This window comes from Squalius cephalus, assembly GCF_949319135.1.
Source record: "Squalius cephalus genome assembly, chromosome: 11".
In the NCBI taxonomy this organism is placed as follows: domain Eukaryota; kingdom Metazoa; phylum Chordata; class Actinopteri; order Cypriniformes; family Leuciscidae; genus Squalius; species Squalius cephalus.
In genome coordinates, this window is record NC_137132.1 from 2,536,969 (window position 1) to 2,557,984 (window position 21,016).

General features: G+C 38.4%; 1 long non-coding RNA gene across 1 annotated transcript in view; it reads right to left on the reverse strand.

The window, feature by feature from the left end:
- Positions 1-15,376, reverse strand: part of LOC307167469 — a 35,698-nt gene extending 20,322 nt beyond the window's left edge. The window contains exon 1 of the long non-coding RNA XR_013822794.1: positions 15,223-15,376. This is a non-coding gene — a long non-coding RNA (uncharacterized lncRNA). The remainder of the gene's footprint in view (positions 1-15,222) is intronic.
- Between the last annotated feature and the right edge of the window lie 5,640 nt (positions 15,377-21,016).

Genomic DNA, 21,016 nt, shown 5'->3' on the forward strand with positions numbered 1-21,016 from the left:
TTATTACAAATAATGGCTTTGTGATATGTAAATATAATTAAAAAAATAAAATTACTTAATTTAAATAAACATACATATTTACATTTTGTATAATACATTTATATATACATAAGTATACATATGCATACACACACACACACAAATGTTTATATATTTATTTTTTATTATATGCACATTGCGAAACCATTTCTATACACTAGTTTTATATAAAAGTAGTGAGTGATGATGACAGTGCTCTGATACTGTTGCTAATACAAAATGGCCTACTGTTGCTATGGTTACCTCTTCAGTCATGTATTTGGTACCAGGTGAAAATACACACTCTGACTAACTTTTGATGTTACTGACACATTGTTTGAAAATGCCGTTTGCTGCATGTACTCCATAAAAATGATTTTTTCTCTCTTGTGGTCCAATTACAATGTATTTTCCTCCAGAATCATTGATAATTTAGCGTTTCATGACAACGTTCACCTTCTCCGACTCTTACAGAACATCCTTCAAAGACCTTTATATAAATATATTATTTGCCTTTGAAAGTTATCGTTGGATCGTTTGCTGTTTAGGAATAATAGAATCTGAATGGATGGGCTTGGATGTTTTTTGAACAAGGTTTTGCATAGGGAGGTTTCTGGACTGAATGGGTTTTGAAAGTTGCAGTATTTTCTTCGTTCTCAGAGATGGACAAAATTCTCATAATATGAGCCATCATATGCAAAACTCCGCAGTTACCCCAACATTCAATAAGGCTCAAACTCTCTAAAGACACATGTTTCTGGTATACAGTAAAAAAATTAATTAGCTAATAAAAATATCTACCTATTTCAACTTAAAGAGTAACTTCACCGATTTTCAACCTGCTTTGTATCGTTAGTCTCGGACTCGGCAGTCTATGTAAATGAACAATGTTTACTCGTTCTCCATGTTTACCTGGACAAAGAGATTCATGTTTATTTCTCATCAAAATTTCGACAGCTCTGGGGTTTCATGAAAACTACAGATTACACTTCTGCATGTTTGTATCCAGATACAGCTATTGCACTTTGTCTACTTTGCAATTTAAGTTGAAATAAATTAAGTTCAATCAACTTGGATGTTTAAGTCAAGGCAGCATTTTTTTTTTTTTTTTTATGAATACAATAATGAATTGAAATAATACGATAAACACCAGTTTGCATTATCAAGCGGACAGTTATTTTGTACAGGTAAAATAACTCGAAGTGAACGACACCGGAAGCCTTGCACTCTTCAAGATGCAAATGCTTAAAAATAAGGTGGATAGTTTATCATTGCTTAATGTCCACAGTTTCACTTTATATAACATTTTTTTTTAAAAAGGTGCGCAGTAGTAAATCAGAAAAGTGCACAGTCTTTCCCTCTGTTTTCCCACTATCTTCCACGAGAGCTTCTTCTGCCGGGAGGATTCTGGCTTTGCTCAGTTTCAGCTCAACCGATGCCAAAAAGCATCTGTTTCCTTTTAGCCGTGTCATTATTCGCATGTAAAGGTAAATAATGAAGGTTGTTCCTCTGAGGAAGAGCCGCACTGCGTTCAGTTTGTTTACGTGCCGCAACACAGCCGAATGAAACTCGCTTAATTATTAATGCTCCTGAAAAATGAAAGTTCTGGCGACATTGCCCTCATTTCCCCGGCGCCTTGTTAGTTTGGATAATGTTATTAGACCTTGGCATCGCTCTGCATTACATTAAAACAATCTTATGCACACATACTTCAGTTTCTAATGCTTGATGAACCAGTGAGCCAAGGCCCAAAGATTAAATATTACAACTAGGTTCAATAGTTTGTCCATGACAGAATAATGTAAATAGCATCTGCAGTTTTGATGAATTAATGTTCACATTTAAAGGATAGATGTTTCAAGTGGGTGTAACTCGCCTGCATATGTAACTTCATATCTTAATTAAGATGTTCAAATGCTGTTTTTTTTAATGAGGTGGTTTGTTTACCTCACACTAATGGCGTGTCTGTTTATCACTCCGGAGCTGTAAATGGCTTTTGAATAATTCTGTAAATGCAGAACCTCATGAATGATGGCAGACGAGGTCATGAGAAGGTGTTCTCAATAGTGTTCAATTAAGCAAGTCTTGAAGACATCGCTCACCCAAAAAAATGTGTCGTTACTGACAAACCTGTACGATTTTAACTCCTTATTTCAGGCAGCATTTCAGAGATGCTGTTTTACATGCAATGAAAGATTTAATAAAGTTTAATAAACTCATCTCAGCAAGTTTGAATATGCTGGAATGCACATGAAAATTGAGAGTTACTGGGAATATATAGCACACAAAATCAGACACGGGGGCTACTTTTGTGTTTATTTCTGGTGTTATGTATTTCTTGTCATCGTTGGAGCTTGTAAAACTCAAAATATACACTCACATAATTTAAAGGCCAAAATTTTATTTCCATGCACAGTTTTAACAAGCTAAAACACTTAAAGTGGTCATGACATGAGAAATCAAACAACAGGACAAAAAGGAAGAGTGAATGAACGTCTGTCCAGTTTAAACAGCTGGTTTGAGTCTGTACAGACTTCAGAAGATCCCAGCGTCTGAAACAAGTGGATGGTTTATTTTAATGGCGTCCCAGATCACGTCTGTGGATTATATGTTTGTTCGGAGCAGATTGTTTTTGTAATCAAGGCACAGTGTAATGGAGAGTTCACAAAGAAACTTTAGTTGACAGATGAAGCAGCGACTGTATTGGATCAGCAGCTGCGTCACAAAACGTAAGTAAATGATTTCATAATGCTGGTTTTATATGGATAATGTTTTCAATAGCGAGTTGGTGTTGATTAGCTTGGGTGCCAGCCGAACTTAGCCCCGCCCACAACATTTTTAGGTCGGGAAGTTCGGTCTGGATTTGATCCGTTGTGGAGCTATTATGCTCGAACCAGAGCTGTTCGGACCAATCAAATTGTCAGGGTGGGCTTTATATGATGATGGCCAGATGATCAACAGTGACGTAATCATCCACGTCACCAACGAGAACTTGGGTTGAATTTGTTTACAACAAAAATGACTGCCGCTGGGGAATTGAGATTTCACACTTACAAATAAGTCAGATAAATAAATGCATATTTGGCGTGCTGTCCGAGGAGAGGGATCAGGGCTCTGTATTCGGCCCGAACACAAAGACAAAGTATTCCGCCCGTATTCCTGGCTCTGGAAGAACAAGCCGAGAGTGAGTGGAGGGATGCTGGAAACTGTCAAGGAATGTTAGGCGAGTTCTCATGCTGATAGGGTAGACATGGTAACTGTTTGATGACAAGTTGATTGGATTGATTATTTGAACGTGCTCCTCCTGAATTTTTTTTATTAAACATCATGTGTAGATTCCGCTGAACCGCGATCAAGGCATTTGTCTATCGGAAGCATGAATGAAGAACACACGTCACTTACTCCGCTGCTCTGATTGGTTGTAGATCTATCCAATTGAGTGCAGAGGCATTTTCCTTCCTGGTTCGGTTGAAACACGCCCTATAATCACAGCCCAATGGAGCAGTATCAGACTCACATTCTGACTAGAATCTGAGTATGACGACGTCAGGCTAAGTGTTGATTCTGTTTATTATGCAATGACGTTAGCCAATCATAACAGTGTGTGTTTACTGACAAGCCTTAAAGGAGCCGAGACTTAAAAACTGATCATTTCAGACAGAGACTCCTAATGTTCCTAATCCCTTTTCCTAATGTTCTTCTTGTGCAAAAAACTTCATTAACATTATAATTGATAATATTACTACTAATAAACTGAATTTGTTTTAAATGCATAAAAAACAGGTTTATATATTTTTTTAAATAAATCAATCCAAAGTGTTTCAAAATCATACATTTTAACTAACTGAATATTGCTTGTTCCACAGCTAGCCATATTTTAATCATTCATTCTTTTCAACTGAATACATGTAATTGCTTTCACAATTGACAGAACTGTGCTGGTTCTGAGCAATTTGAATAAATCCATTAAAAAAAAAAAAAAAGATTATTTAAATACATTCAAATTGATGCAAACAGTCAATTATAAACTCTGCCAACTCTGAGTGCAGAAATCCTACCTGTTTCATTAATGTATGACTTAGTTTAATCGTTTTTTTAACTGTGTGTTCCAAATGCATGGAAATTTTACATGCAATTTATTTTATTTATTTATTTTTGGAGTGTACAGGTTTTTAACAACATGAGTTTGAGTAAATGATCGTCACTAAAAATAAAACAGGTTAAGGTGAAATAGTCCTTTAAACGAAGAGCAGCAAATCAAATACACTCGCTATTGGAAAACTGTCAACACCACCATGTTCAGCCAAAACCCATCAAATGTGAAAATAAAGTGTGAAATTTGGCATCACAAAGCACATGGAAACTGCTCAGCAGACCCCTGAGTGTATAAATTATCAGCCTAAATACATGACACATACTGAATTATGAGAAACTCCTTGAAATACTATTTGACCAGCATACTAATTCTATAAAGTTCAAATTATAATTTAGACACTCCCAAAAAAAAGCTTGATTTTTCAAGCCCGAGGCTCCAAAAAAAACAGTTTGTTCCCCCATGACAACACAAGCAACGTGAATCTGGCAACGGAGATATGCAAGCTTTCGTTTCTCACACACGTGTCATTTCAGATGTGCAGGACAAACCCTCCAGCTGGCTGTCACAGCGCTGACGCTTCCCAACATGCAGAGGGACATTTATATAAGATAAACATTGATTCCTTCAATCGCAGCCTAGTCAAGATGAGTAGTTGTGCAAGTCCAGATAACCCATGTTACACTAATAACTAAACTGCAATATAACAACACCTCTCCTGCACTAATCAAACACAACCCTTTGGGAAAACGTGCCTGTGGCGTCATTTTTGACATTTGCAGAATGATATTATGTTGCTTCTGGCATGTCTTGCGACACTTTCGAAGTGAAATGTCCATTGAGTAGCGCTAAAGGTCCGTTTTATCCCAAACAGATGAACGTGGATCTGGCAACGTTTAATTTTGCTGGTTGTTGCACGTTCAGTTCAGAAATTTAATGAGATATTGCGTTTGAAACTAACGTAGCATCTACACTAACCCCCAATTTCCACCAGATGCGTAACGGCTGCGGAACGGCTCCGCTGCGTGACAGCTCCGTGTTCCGTCATCCGTCAATACCCACCAGGTCCGGATTTGTTGCGGAACGGCTGCGTCCATGACTGACAGCTGAAGTCACGAGGACCCACGAGATCTCGCTAATTCACGTATGATCGCGCGATATATAGTTTCTATAAAGAACGTTATGAGGAATGGCATATTATGACTTTTTCAAGGTGTAGTGTCTACACTAAATATGATCCGCCATGATCACGGTGTATTTTATTTAGAAAATTAACCGGATCTTTTATTTTGTTTTGGTTTGTTCTGTTTTTTTGCTCGACTTCCTGTCCTGCGCATTCTGCCCTGTAGTGCTGCGGAGCTCTCCGGCATCCGGCAAAAATAGAAGCTCTGCGTATCTGCTCCGGAGGGCTGCGGATCGCCGGAGTCGGAACGCAGCTGTACCGCATTCAGTGGAAATACACTCATTGACTTTAATGGAAACCTATTGCCTCCGCCGCCGTGCCGGAGCCGCAACGCAGCCGTAACGCAGCCGGTGGAAATTGGGGGTAAACCTAACCGATAGTGTTAACATGAGCAAACGTGAGATAAATGCATATATGCTGAAGAAAGCATGCATTTAAGCTGCTCCTACAAGTCTTTGAGCTCTTTTTCATCGCGATTGGTGTTTCACGGGACTCGTACCTGAAAAGTAAACGTCAAAAAATTGATTTGTCGTACTATGGCAACAGTGTTTTGAGCTCATAACAGAGTGCAAGGAACTGTGCAAAAATGTGTCTTTTTTAAATCAACAATCTGCCCCATAATTATAATTTGTGTAAAATGGAATAAAAGTCATTGATATTTTACACTTATGTTTAGTGTTGTCAAAGTACCAACTTCGGTACCAACCCTAGTACACGTACATCTGCAAGATGTCTGTTAAAGATCACTTCATCTGGAAAGCATCTGCTGTTTACTAACATCTGATAGACATCTTTAAGACGTCTATTACGTCTATTAGACATCTGAAAGGAAACGTCCTATAGACGTATTGCAGATGAGCAAACACTCAAAAAAATACATCATACAGATGTAAACACGCACATCAAATAGACGTCTCCGTGATGTACGTGTGCTATCTGGGAAGTCGCTTCCGAAATAAATAAAAAAGTGACGCTTTGATCTGAATCATAAACGCCTCTGATTGGCCAATGTGTTCACGCGCTCATCGGATATGTCTGTGATTGCGTGAGGACGACGGTATAAGCTCTTAAACTTGCAGGATGTTTTAATGGTACAAAGATCTCTTATATGTCAAAAGATGAAGGCAAATTTAATGTCTCATGTCATGACTCCTTTAAACCTAGACGGACATATGGAGCAAGGCAGTTGCTAGAGTGTTTGCTAATAAGATATTGCTAAGACAGGCATACAGATAGAAATACAGACAGAATCTTACAGCCCATGATCATTATTCAAAACAGCATCTTCTTTTATGAATATGCATGATTTAAAGTGATCCATTTGCCAGGCACCTTACGTACGCATCAGGGTTAGACTGGAAATGTCTCAAATTCAGATGTGCCCACCATCAAAACACCATGGACGGGATTCAAGAATCGTGATCGGAGTTTCTCGACTCATCAAAACATGACATGCATCTTCACACCAGTGACACTTTAGTGGTGAAACACAATCAGCACACATCTGTTAAATCAATCAATCTATGACGCTTTGATATGACAGAATATTTCACAAAAGCTAAGCACAGAATATAGTGTTTCATTAATCACCATATAAGGAATCATTTTCTAATCAGGAAACAGGGATCTATAACATCTGGGAAGAAGAACGAGATGGATGGATGGATGGATGGATGGATGGATGGATGGATGGATGGATGGATGGATGGATGGATGGATGGATGGATGGATGGATGGATGGATGGATGGATGGATGGATGGATGGATGGATGGATGGTGGATGGACGGACGGACGGACGGACGGACGGACGGACGGACGGACGGACGGACGGATGGATCGATGGATGGACGGATGGATGGATGGATAGATCGATGGATGGATGGATGGATGGATGGATGGATGGGATGGACAGACGGACGGACGGATGGATGGATCGATGGACGGATGGATGGACGGATGGATGGATGGATGGATCGATGGATGGATGGACGGACGGATGGATGGATGGACGGATCGATGGATAGATGGATGGATGGATGGATGGATGGATGGATGGATGGATGGATGGATGGATGGATGGATGGATGGACGGATGGATGGATGGTTTGATGGACGGATGGACGGATGGATGGATGGACGGATCGACGGATGGATGGATGGATGGATGGATGGACGGATGGATGGATGGATGGATCGATGGACGGATCGATGGATGGATGGATGGATGGATGGATGGATGGATGGATGGATGGATGGATGGATGGACGGATGGATCGATGGATCGACGGACGGATGGATGGACGGATGGATGGATTAATTAATTAGTTAATTAATTAATTAATTAATTAAATAATTAAATAATACTTATATTTAAATTATTTCAACACCACAAAATACATTTCAACAGGTGAAAATAAATAAATAACTATTATTCTAAACTCTCTAAAAAAAAAAACATTATAAATATTAAATATATCAGAGTTAAATTTTTTTTTTTTACTTTTAGTTCTAAAGTATATAACACCTCCAAAAGCATTCAAGACCCAAAACCACCAATAAATAAAACCTATTAATTAATTAATTAATAAAGAATATAATAAGTAATTGCCACTGTAGGCTGTGCGTAGAGTGATTTTACCATGGTAAAGTGACTGTAATCCACGACCTCTCTCTTTCACAAACCGACAACCTCAATCATTCGCAAGTATATTTAACACCTAATGGCGTGTGCGCGTGTCTACAGGCCATAGTGTGTGCATTAGCATGTGTGTGTGTGTTTGCGAGGATCACAGCAGGTTAATCGAATTCTCGTCTGTGCTGTATGATAATAAGCAGCACAGCAGAGACATACACTCATCAGTCCTGGCAGGTGTCATCCGCAATGAATCAAGCCATGAGTGTGTGAGGGTGTGTGTGTGTGTGTGGGAGAGAGAAGGACATACCTGAGTCACACGTTCCCCGAGCTCACATGAAGACATGCTCATACTCAGGGTCTCAGACACCAAACAATTAATCCAAATAATACACAAATCCCCTGACACACACTTGTCATATTAATGCAGCATCACTGCAATGACAGCGATTACCACCGTATAGCACTGTCCGGCACAACGGAATATGTTGGTGCATTTTAATATGTAAATATCTGCTTTTGGTAATTACTTGCAATTTATTCTTTGCTTATGTAAATTAGCAGGAAATGTTTACAGAGGAGGTTGTGCAGGTATTGAGTCGTTTAATCTTAATGCAGCTGTTGTGTGTAATTTCTGTCACTGGTGGCAACAAACAACCATTTAAATTTGCATTTGGCTCTGATTCCTCCTTCAATGTGCGTTTGTGGGATTTTTTCCACCTGTTTTAGAATTTGAAAATCATGCAATTTCACTAAATAAAGGAGTAGCACACCTCTTTGCGTTCAGTGTATTTCAGGCCTAAAGCTCAAAATTGAACCCAGTGGTCTGGAATCTGTGGCTCGCCAGGTTTCTCACCTTTCAACACTATAAGATCATTAAAAACTTGGGGTACAACAATGTACCAAAATCAGAAAAGTTCTCCTTTGTGTTTTTCACATACAGATAACAATGTTGCGCAGATCCGCGAAAACGATTAAAAACACTGTATTCTGCTGCCAGGCCAGTAGATGGCGATGTCACTTTATAAAGAAATACTACGCGTCTATAGACTGAACACGTAATATGCATGCGCATGACATCACCGTTTTCACAAATACTGTAAGTGTTTTTGTAGTTTAGTACTTGCAGTACTTTCTAGTACTTTTAGCCTAGTTTTCAAAAACTTGCCAACCGGAGCGTTTTCCCACCAGCGGAGCTAGTTGATAGATTAAACTTTTGCCGTATCCGGTCGGCAAAACACGATGTGATTGGCCTGACTGGAGTTTTGGTGCTAGACGACACTGGCTGCAAAATAAAATTTGCTGCCACTAGGGTGCGTCTAGATTTCTAGGCTAAAAGTGCTGTGCTGTTTAACAAATCATATCCATACTGGCTGGGCCGGATCGTGTGGAATGGAACGGTTCAGAGAACGGTTTGTGACAGTGAAATGTGAAATCTTCACATGACACAGAGCTCACATTTCTGTCACTGTAAGTTACTGTAACCACATATGAAAACGTGCCGCACACACGAGACACGCTTGTGTGCAGCGCAGAGCGGTTGAAGTTTAACCCATAAATTCCCCTTCAGGCCTGATGACATCTACCATTAGATTTCTGTCATTTCTGGAGTCTAAACACACTGCTGAACGGACAAACGGCAAAGTCAGTGAGCAAAGATCAAAGGCATCCCAGCATGCCCTGCTCGTGTGCAATTCTGATTTTCAGTGAGCCAACGTGTCCATCTCAGCCCTTCTCAGGTCAAATGTATTTATATAGCACTTTTCATTATACACAATACCGTTCAAAGCAGAAAATCATGATGTTAATGATTCAAATATCTTATTATCATAAAGCAAGACTGTAACCATGTCTTGAACATTGGTGGGGACCAAAGGATTTTTTTTTTTTTTATGGGGGGGGGGGGGGGGGGGTCTTTTATTTAAGGCGAGACACTACAGGCAAAAACATTGATTTTTTTTATGCATTGGTCAGTTTTGAGATTTTGGGCTAGTTTACTCCTTCAATATGTGTTCTTTCAAGCTGCTATAAAGAAAATGTTGAAAATATACATTAAGATGTTTATTTTATTACATTTTGTTTACTTGCGGCAGTAAGTTTCTCCCGAATTTACCAGTAGGTTAGCATTCCAACGCGACACGCCGAGATCCATCTGTTTACTGAAGTCTGTCATGACCAGTTTTGTTGTAAAGCTCTGAGTCTCCTGCACAATGCTATGTAACCCAAATATGGCCATTTCAATTATATCAGTAACCAATCGTGAATGTCCAAAGGGGGATTTAAAGCTAATGACGAATTCTCATTTAGAGCTATTAAATCTTTAACTGCCGTTTTCTCAAAATGAGTTTTTTGTCATTCTCCAGTACAAACATCTCAACCTATGTACACCAAACTTTCCAGTTATACACTTAGCAGTATTCTGAAGATATTCTCAGAGGGATTTGTTAATAAATCACTCCTGGCCTGATTTATGGGACATTTTAATCAAAACAATATGGCGAAAATCAATTTTTAAGGCTATGGACAGAATATTTTGATTTCCTAGGTAATGAAAGCATATATCCTGTTATCCCTCTGAAATGTGTTTTTCATCTTGTGTGTAAACAAAATGAAAAAAGAATTGTGCACCTGGCTTTATCATATGTTCAGATCTATCTACCGAAAATATGCAAATATGCATATTTAATGAGATAATGCCTAATTTGCATAATTAAACATACAAATTTTAAAAACTTGTAATACTTTTTTTATATATATATACTTGTGTAAGTAATCAACTGAGGAAGTTTCATGGTGATATCTAGGGCTGGGCGATACATCGCATGAGATTGCTATGCGCATCTCGTCAGTAAAGCCGGTTCCTTGATTAGTAGTAAATCGCCATCACCTGCTTTCAGATGGAGCGGCATTCACAACACAGAGCCGTAGTTCACTGACAAGCTGAGCCATATCGCATTAATTATCGAGGACGTAGCGCCTGCGATAATTAATGCGATATGGCTCAGCTTGTCAGTTAACTACGGCACTGTGTTGTAAATGCCGCTCCATCTGAAAGCAGGTGATGGCGATTTACTACTAATCAAGGAACCGGCTTTACTGACGAGATGCGCATAACAATCTCATGCGATATATCGCCCAGCCCTAGTGATATCTATTCTTTTAAAATGTTACCCTATTCACCTGTTGTCTTGCCTTAAGGAAATTCAATAATTAAAGGATTAAAAGGGATTTAATGGAATAAAGAAGAAATAAGAATGGTAAAAGTTCTAGGTCTAATTATAACCTACATATAGGCCTAGTTGTGAAGTAATCCATTTAAACTCTTTACAAATAATATTTTATTTAAAAATATCCACACATTCACTCTTGTTTGTATGTCTAATATGTACAAAATGCAAAATGCAAAAAAAACAAACAAACAAAAAAACCCTAAACACTTCTTGTTTCAATTCAAAATGCAATTAAAAAAGTGCAGTTGAGTACTCAAGTTGAGTATGAATCTGGTTTATGTAACTGTGGGTCGTTAAAATGTATCCACTGTGAAACAATTGTCAAATATTAAATGTTTAGCTATTTATATCTTGCCACGCACACGCACTCTTTCACTGTTAAAACTAAAAGTGTTGCGTTGGAATTCACTATCATCTTCAGTGAATATTAAGCCCCGCCTCTTTGATCTGATTGGTCATCTTGGGGTAATTCTGCTGAGGCAAACCAGCCTAAAAATGTACATTTTACAAATTTACAAACAGCGGTGCGTAATGAAGACCAGCATTAAGAAATATAAAATATTGAGGGGGACAATTTGGCCATTTCCAATAATTGGGGGGGAACTGTCCCACTCAATGCCTATTGTGGTTACGGCCCTGGTATAAATTTAGGGGTGGGCGATATCTCGATATTTAAAATATATCGAGATATTTTTTAAACACCATATGGATTTTGACATATCGTATATATCGATATATTGTTTATATTTATAAAAATGTCGTTATTTCAAATGTAGGCGCGTTGCTCGTGGCAAGCGCGCTCATAATGTAAGAGACGCCGGCGCGACCACAACATTGCCCAACATCAAATGGCAAACGTAATGCAAGCGGAACGAAACTGCTCGTTATTATGTGGTTGAAGGACCGTTTATCAGTTTGGACCAAAGCAGCGCGAGCCAATCGTGATCATGCGACACTGTTACTACACGGCGCTAATAAGAGATCCAGTAAAGAAAGCAATTGAATTCGCCACAGAAGTAATAACATCGCTGCTAGATCTAGTGAGAAACATTCACATTTCTCCGTTATTAACAGATCAAACAGCGCTGACGTGGAAACCAGAAGAAACATTGTGCCATGAATGAACTATAGTGTCCACAGATCAGCAACATTCACCATGGATTTACTGTAGTAACACTTACTGCAACCATGGAGGTTTGGCAGGAATAGTAGGCTATAATGCTTGCCTTCAAGTAACATTACGTCGGTTTTATTTTGACATTATGAATACAATTGCCTCAAATGTTAATCTGAACTAAAATAAACCTTTATTTATAACTACTACAATATTACATTAAATTTTTTCCAAGGAGCTGTTTTGTTTTATATGCTCCTAGAGTATTATTATACTCTATTATATAGTATTATTATTATATTATTATATTATACTAATTATAGCTCCAGAATTGCTCAAAGTAAAAAAATATCATACTTGATGATGTTAGTTTTAATTATAAAAAAAAAAGAATAAAAAAATATGTTATTTAAAAATGTTGCAGAAGCACTTGTTCCTATGTGAACTGCCTACCTCTTTGCACTTCAATAAAAAAGACTTTGTGGTATTTGGCATATTTGTTTTTGCAGTAGTTTTTGGGGGGTTCTTTTTCCTGTAAAGATATCGAGATATATATCGTATATCGAGATATAGCAAAATATATCGAGATATATTTTTTGCTCCATATCGCCCAGCCCTATATAAATTATACTGTATGTATGCCGATAAAGTTGGACCTACTTATATAAATATTCAACTCTAAATATTGAGTTATGTGATAAGTTGCGTTGTGTTGTGACATATACTGTGAGTTAACGCAAGCACACAACACTCAAACGTTCTCTGCTGTTTCTGTGCTTCTGTTCCAGCTCTGACAGGGATGAATGAGCAGTCGTATCACTGACGGATTGCTTTCGGCCTGAACACAGACACACACAGACTGAAGTCAGAGCGTTGTGTTTCTAACGCGCGTCTGTTACCCAGATCTGTCAAACACACACTGCACGTCCATGACTGAGATCTGGACTCTATCCAGCTGAGAATTTATGACCGTTCACTCATGATCTTCATGCAACCTGACTGAGCTGGAGTGGTTTTACTAAGAAGAATCAGGGAAAACTGCAGTGGATGTGTAAAGCTGATAAAGACTCAAGGCTGTAAATGCTGCCAAAGTCACATTTTAAGTGTATTTTATAATAGAAAAAGGAGGACTGCATTCGGGTCGAATTCATACAGACAGAAATCAAAAGGCAGAGTATCAGAGAACTAATGCTTGTCAGTAAAGCACAAGTTCCCAGTCAATGTAACCCTTAAATGCAATGTACAGTAAGCCACTTAGGATAGAAGGATCTACAAAATGCATAAATGTAAAAGAAACCTTTTTGCTTCTTAAGAATTATTATATAAATAATGTTTTCCAGTTGTACTGTTTTTTTTCGTCTTGGCTCATATCTGGAGACAATTTATTCTCAAGCTCTAACTAAACAAATAAATCAGTAAATGCCATGCAAATTTTAAAATGCCAAATTACTTTTTTGAAAACTCCCACCTGATTTAAGTTATGAATAAATGTAACATTAAAAAGGTAAGGTTTTACCATAGTTTGCGGGAGGAAAAGACAGTGTTGAGCCTTTGCTTAACCCCACCTTGATGGATGGATGGATGGATGGATGGATGGATGGATGGATGGATGGATGGATGGATGGATGGATGGATGGATGGATGGATGGATGGATGGATGGATGGATGGATGGATGGATGGATGGATGGATGGATGGATGGATGGATGGATGGATGGATGGATGGATGGATGGAGTTGTCTAAGTTAGCAACAGGAACCAACATGGGTTTCGCAACTTTTTTGCAACGTTATATGAATAATATAACTATATGTTATGCACATTCCAGTGTTCATCCAAACATTAAAAAAAGTCTGTGAATGAATGTCTTTGAATACTAACGACAATCACAATGGCATGTCTATTAACATTCAAATAATGGCCCATCATTGAACTTCTTGACTGCATGCATGCACACGCGCACACACACACACGCGCACACACACACACACACACACACACACACACACACACACACACACACACACACACACACACACACACACACAAAGGCTCCTAATTGGTTTATCATTCATGTATTTTAGCAGAGAAGTGGGCCATATCTAAGCTCTCCATGAAATTCAAAATTCCTATAATAGAAGGCAATCATTGCTCATGTGCACGTCTGTGGGTTCAAACTTCAAAGAACAGACAAATAGGCCTATTCTGAGGGTTTTTAAGAGACCCTTCAAAAGGCCGGTCAGCCACTTCCAAGCCCAGCATAGCAGATAAATGCTAGCTTTAAAGGTGAACACTATGAGTTATTAGCTTTAAAGTTAGAGCAGAAGTTCCTGCTTAACAGAGCTGTCGCACACAACCCGACAGAGCACATCAGGAATACACACATCTTAACCTGAAGCACTGCCTTGACCTCAGTGTCACCGTGATGTCCTTTAGGCCAAACACACTAAGCCCTGAGCAAAGACTCAGGGCAGCAGAATACACAGTCAGTCCTGCGCTAAATAATATACTGTTACATTCACATTCACACACACACACAGCTGTAAACAAGAGGGACAACCGCAAGGTTACAGTTGGGGCTGGAGGTCCTTATAAAGTAACGTTACATACAACAAAAAATGTGTATAGCTAGTGCTGTCAAATGGATTAATCGCGATTAATCACATCAAATATAAACAAACGTGTTTATATTATAAATAAATACATACACACACGTATGTGCATGTATACACATATAATGCCCGCGCTCGGACCTTTGTTTACATGTATGCTGTACTGTCAGATTCATTGTTAATTTTTATATTATGCCATTTTAAGATAGCCTTCAGCTTTGATACTTGAATGATGTAGGCCTATGATAACACATATCTACATTAAATCTAAAATAAATATATTAAATTGTGACAGGAGTACAAATCAAAACGTTTTAAAATGTAATAAAACTGCACATACCTGTTCGATCACGCGATCGAGCTGAGGTAAATGTGTCATGTCAAGCGTTGGAAACCAAATCCAGTGGAGTTTATGATCCAATATTGATAGATATGTTCTCTTGTTATCATCAACTAAATACTGCGCGGTCAGCGGTCAAGCACGCGCTTTAATTATGATTCACTCATACTGATAGGCTATCGTGCAATTATTATGATCACATAACATGTGCGGATATCCGTCCTCAGTGCTGCCATATATGGAAAGCAGCATGTTTGTAGAATTATTTCTTTTTATTGTGGTGTTTTAAAGGAGAACTTGGTAACTTTTTTAACTTAATAAAACTGTCTAGAATTCATTTGGATGGTTAAACAACCTGTTCTGGTGATATTGGTGACTTTCCCCGCTCCCCCCAGCGTTCCCAGGCGGAAAACCAACCTTGCAACTTGAGGACTACCGTCCCGCAAGATAGAAATTGGAAGTCTCGTGAGAAGCGAGAACGAGCGCGAAACACGAATTGCTTTACGGCAATTCGACATAAACACACACGCATGTATTACCAGATTACCCACCTCGGTAGACATAGCTCCACACGATACAGTTGGCTTGCTCCGATCAAAACAAACGCACATGAGCAGCTGTAGAGAGGGGGAGGAGGCCGCCGCAAGTGAGTTTTTTACGACCGTGTTGTGAAATATACGCCCCCCCCACAGCTGTAGGGGGAGCTCGTGGGGAAAACATGTGACAACAAAGGAAAAATCAGCGAAGAAGTGACTAGAGTTCGCTAGAGTTGCCGAGTTCTCCTTTAATGTGAAACAATATAATTATGTCACAAGAAATTGAGACATCAGATTTGTACTACACTATTAAGCTTGTGTTTTTTTTTTTTTTACACTCTGACCAAGGAATGATTCCCCCCCCCAACCTCCCCCCCCCCATACAAATATTTTATGCAAACAAACTGTTCTGTTCAGATCACAATATATATTCAAACTAATTTTGAATTCTTCATCACTTAATAACTTTAAATGATGTTACTTGCTTGGCTTTTGCACTATTAGGAGGAGGGACATGCTTCTAGAGAGTTTTTGATTGGTCGAAAGTCTGTTTAGTGCGGGATGAGTCATAAATATGTTGGTCAATTGTTTTTTAAAAGAATTTTCTAAAATAGCATCTGTACATTTGCATATAGATGGCTCCAGAGCAAATAGACATGGGCTAATAGCCACGAAACTCAAAATCTGATTTCATGGGTTTTTCATTTTGATTTCAAATTCGATGATGAGCGCAAAAATGCTGGCACTTTCAAACCTGCACTGACTATTTAAATATGTTATCTGTCAATTCCAGACCAGAGCATTCAGTAACTCATGAATTTGTTCACTAAAAAAAAAAAAAAACATAAATATTCTCCAATGTGTTTCACTTCTTGAAACTGACAGCGGAGCTTCAGCTGGAGTGAAACGAGGAAATCGTCTTTTCTCAGGTGCTGGAGGAATCAATCAGCTCATCGATCTGGTGCCAGGATCTCGGGAGGAAAAGGTGATTTCTTTGCGATTCCTGATTTTACCTGCCATCAGGGTGTTTGACAGACAGATGAAAGCGCTCACCTGCCCAACATGTGGCACTACAGTGGTTTTGAGCTTCGGTTTTGTTGATCTAATTGCTTTCTGCGAGATAAAAGCCTTAAAGCTGTCGCTCTGAGATGGCAAAGCTAATGAAGCTATTGATTGAACTGTCTTGTCACAAGCTTAACTTTTCAACTATCTCTTCTCTGTCCTTTCCATCAGTGCTTTCTCTCTCTCACGAAATGAATTCAGAGCAGTCAAACAGGTGCTGAAGTCTCTGTTTTGGGCTGAAAGTGTTGAACAGATCTTGTGGAGATGATTTGAGATGAGCACACGAACAGTCTCATAATTACCAGTGAGAAACTCTGCATTGACTTTCCATGTTGGTGGCGTGTCAATTAAAACATTTATGAAGGTAACTGCTGTTGGTCTCTCCGGGTGTTATAGACCAGCTTGTATGACAAGTGCGTTTCCCACCATCCTCTGTGGCAACAATAATAAACAAGAATATTTTTTAGTTTGGTGGCAAATGCACCAAAATCATCATTAAAAATTCTAAACTTGTAAATGGGAACTTACTTGAAGGCATTCTTCAAAAAAAAAATTTCATTTATTCAATGGCAGGAGGCAAATTCCCCCACAGATCTAATGTTTAGATCAGTCTTCTTTAGCCCTATTCGGACGGGATTAGCTTTACAAGGGTAGATGGAGTAATGCTATTTTACCACAGGACGTCTGTAATATTAATGGCCAATTTGCACGGGAGTAAAACCAGCAGAAGTGGGAGGAATAACTCGATTTACACACCGCCGTCACACTCATGTGTGTATTACGCTGCTTCCTGATATCAAGCGTCAGCTAAATGAATAAATGTAAATAAATATCACTTGCACATATAACCTATATTTATATATATAAAACGGTTATGTCCAGTAGAACGATGTATTAATTAACTTCAGCTTGGATTGTGTTGGTAATAGACACTTACCTAACGCTAAAAGATGTTTCGTGCCTCTAACAAGTGCTTTCGATCTTCTTTCTGATCTGAATGGTGTGTGGAAAACACTTGAGTTTTGCCACAGACTTGTCCCAGCGTCTAGAATGCAACTGAACGCTTTTAAACAGGAAATGACTAAATATTTATGTACATATTTACAGCGGGTCTATTCGCACGGGATTAGCATTACCTGAGGTCATTTTTCCGGACCTTTTTACTGAAGGTAAAAGTCGCCGTAATCTTTACTGACATTGTCTGTAATGATCACTGAGATGCACATTCGGACGGGACTAAAATCACAGAGAAGCTCTGGTAATTATTACTTTACCCCACCTCTACATGTTACACTAGTCTCGTCCGGATAGGGCTTTTGACTGTTGCACTTGTATGTTTTCTGGATCTTTAGTGTATTTTCTGCCTCCAGTGCGCTGACACATCGACTCGCCTGAAACAGTTATTGAGTCATGTTGCATTATTTATCTGCTGACTGACACACACACATTTAACTGCTAACATTGCAGGACATTGTAGATCTTCAAGCTTTTGCATTGGACCTACTCTGCAAGGAACGTGGATACAATTACTCTTTAAGTCAATGATTTTGAAATGTAATGCTCAACAAGTAGGGTTGGGTCGATTTTCCCAATTCTAACTGAACTTCAATTTGATGAACCGATATTGATTTGTTTAGTCAATGCAGTTGGCAAACCTTCATTAAACATTATTTGTAGTGTGCACTTCATCCAGTATTTGCAATAAGCTTCATCCCTTGTTACTTTTGATATGGAAGAAAGTCTCAGTGTTCAAATTCTGTCAATTTTATTACAAAATTCAAACAATAAATGTGGCTCTTTAATGTGGTGTAGACAGATCGCCTTAGTTGAATCGATCATCTCTTCCTCTTTACTAGTTATAGCACCAAATCAACATCAGAAGGAATGCTGAAAACGAGACTGAAATGAATCATGTTTCAAGTAATCAATGAGTGTTTCAAAGACGTCAATGAAACAGTTTGTAATCAATGTCTCGTTACATTTACCACAGGAAAATCGTAAGCTAGAAAAAAAACTTTACAAAGGAGTATTTTGCTAAATATATGCATTATATTACATACTCTTTATATTTTTTTTCTCATTTGTTGTATGTTTGAAAACAAGTTTTTATGGCAGCCACCAGTTAAATGTTTATAATTCAAAAACGAATTACAGTAGAAACATAATTATACCATTAAAAATTGCTTATGTGCAATTTAAATGTTAATATACAATTCAGTTTTTATTTGAGTGTTGATTAGTATATCCCAAAAGTCTGGCTCACCCATATAATGGCAGAAAATAGCGACCAGGATTAAGCTTTTAAAAAACAAGGAATATACAACATAATGGTCTAATGCTACACTTCATTTATTCCAAGTGTTCTTGGGATTTACGATATGGTTTGGTGAAAAACAAACTGAAATGTAATGTGTTATTTAACGAAAATCCTGACCTTGGCCGTTGGTCTTCTCTGCTCGTCTGGTCAGGTTTATATTTGACTTTTTAGGGGATTTCTAGGTGTTGTATTTCATGCCGTGTTTTTATTAATCTTGATTTCTCACAACCTTGTGTGTTTTCCTGGACAAGTCGGATTGAACTGGTCATGCACAGAAGATCAACGGCCAACGTCAGGATTTTCGTTAAATAATACATTACTATTCAGTTTGTTTTTCACTAAACCATCGTAATCCCCCAGAACATGCAGAACATATGACACGCGTCGCATGGGATTATTCTGTGAAACTTTTGTCTGCTTTTTAAAAAAGCTTGATGCTGGTTGCTATTCACTGCCATTATATTACATTTCAGGTTACAAATGCTCCCTTTGTGGTCCTAGAAAGAAAGAAGGGCATACAGCATTAAAACAACACCAGGGTGAGTAAATTATGACTTCATTTTCATTTTAGAGTAAACTTACCCTTCAACAGTTTGAACTTTGAACCTTTATTAATTGGTTCCCTGTACAGTTTAAAGCATCAAGAAGTATTTCTTTCCTTAAGAGAAATTGGCATGTACTGAACCTGATCCAAATGAATCAATACTGAATCTGAATCAGAACTGAAGAGATTTGGTAATGTGGTCCTATACTGCCAAATTTTTTGCATGTTCCTAATTGTGTATGAATCATTTTTCTATATAAACAAATCTATTTACTGAAAAGCATGATGGAGCTAGCAGGTATTATAGTGACTTGCACAATACTGTATACCAGGGCCATATTGGTTATTGGCCAATATTATTGGCTTTGGTCGACATTGAATATTTCATGCAAATTTTTCCTATTTTTACATTTGAATGTTGCCGTCACCTCCAAAACACTTAAAGGGATGGTTCAGAGTAAAATCAACCTAGGGTCCTTTGCACCATGACCTCGAGCCAAACACCCCCCAGAAGCCTTTTTTCCCTTGGTCGAACATTATTAAAGTTAGAGCTTATTTAGAGATATCAGCCGGATGGTTTAGTGCAGGCGCTAATGGATCCAAGGTTGTGTCTCGTAAATTACCCCACTAATAATGCCCAGAATGGTACCAAACTTCTACAGTACAAATAGGTTCTGTACTCATAAAACGAGGCATTGGAAAGTTTGTAAGTACATCAGGAGTTTATTTAAATAACACTTGCCTGACGGCTAATGCTACCGCTAACCCGGACGTCAAGGTCACTTCAGTGAGTTGAGAAAAGTCCTGGCAGAAAGAGATGCATAAGGATCATAATATATCTCTAAATAAGCTCTAACTTTAAAAATGTTCAAAAAAAGGCTTCTGGGGGGGTGTTTGGCTCGAGGTCATGGTGCAAAGGACCCTAGGTTGATTTTACTCTGAACCATCCCTTTAACAATGTATATTGCAAGTTACTGACAACATTATTATCGATATACATGTTTTTGCATAGAGCAGACACGTTATATGGCATAAATGTCTTTTAGAGGCATATTTGGTTGGAAATTCACTAAAATAAGTGGCCGATCCAATTTCGGAGGTGCCAGATTCAGATCCGTCTTGTTCTGGCACAAATTGAGCCCTGTTTCACATAAACCCAGAGAACTAGTGAAACACCTGCTGCCTGATTCGTCCTTATAACGTTTTTCATGGGTTTTAAGGCCACGTGAAAGTCTGCTCACCATTTGCTTTTCATCGCTCTTGTTTTGTGTTTCTAAAAGAACAGAATTCAATTACGATCGTGCTTTCTCAGGGTCACATCTTCATTCCACATCA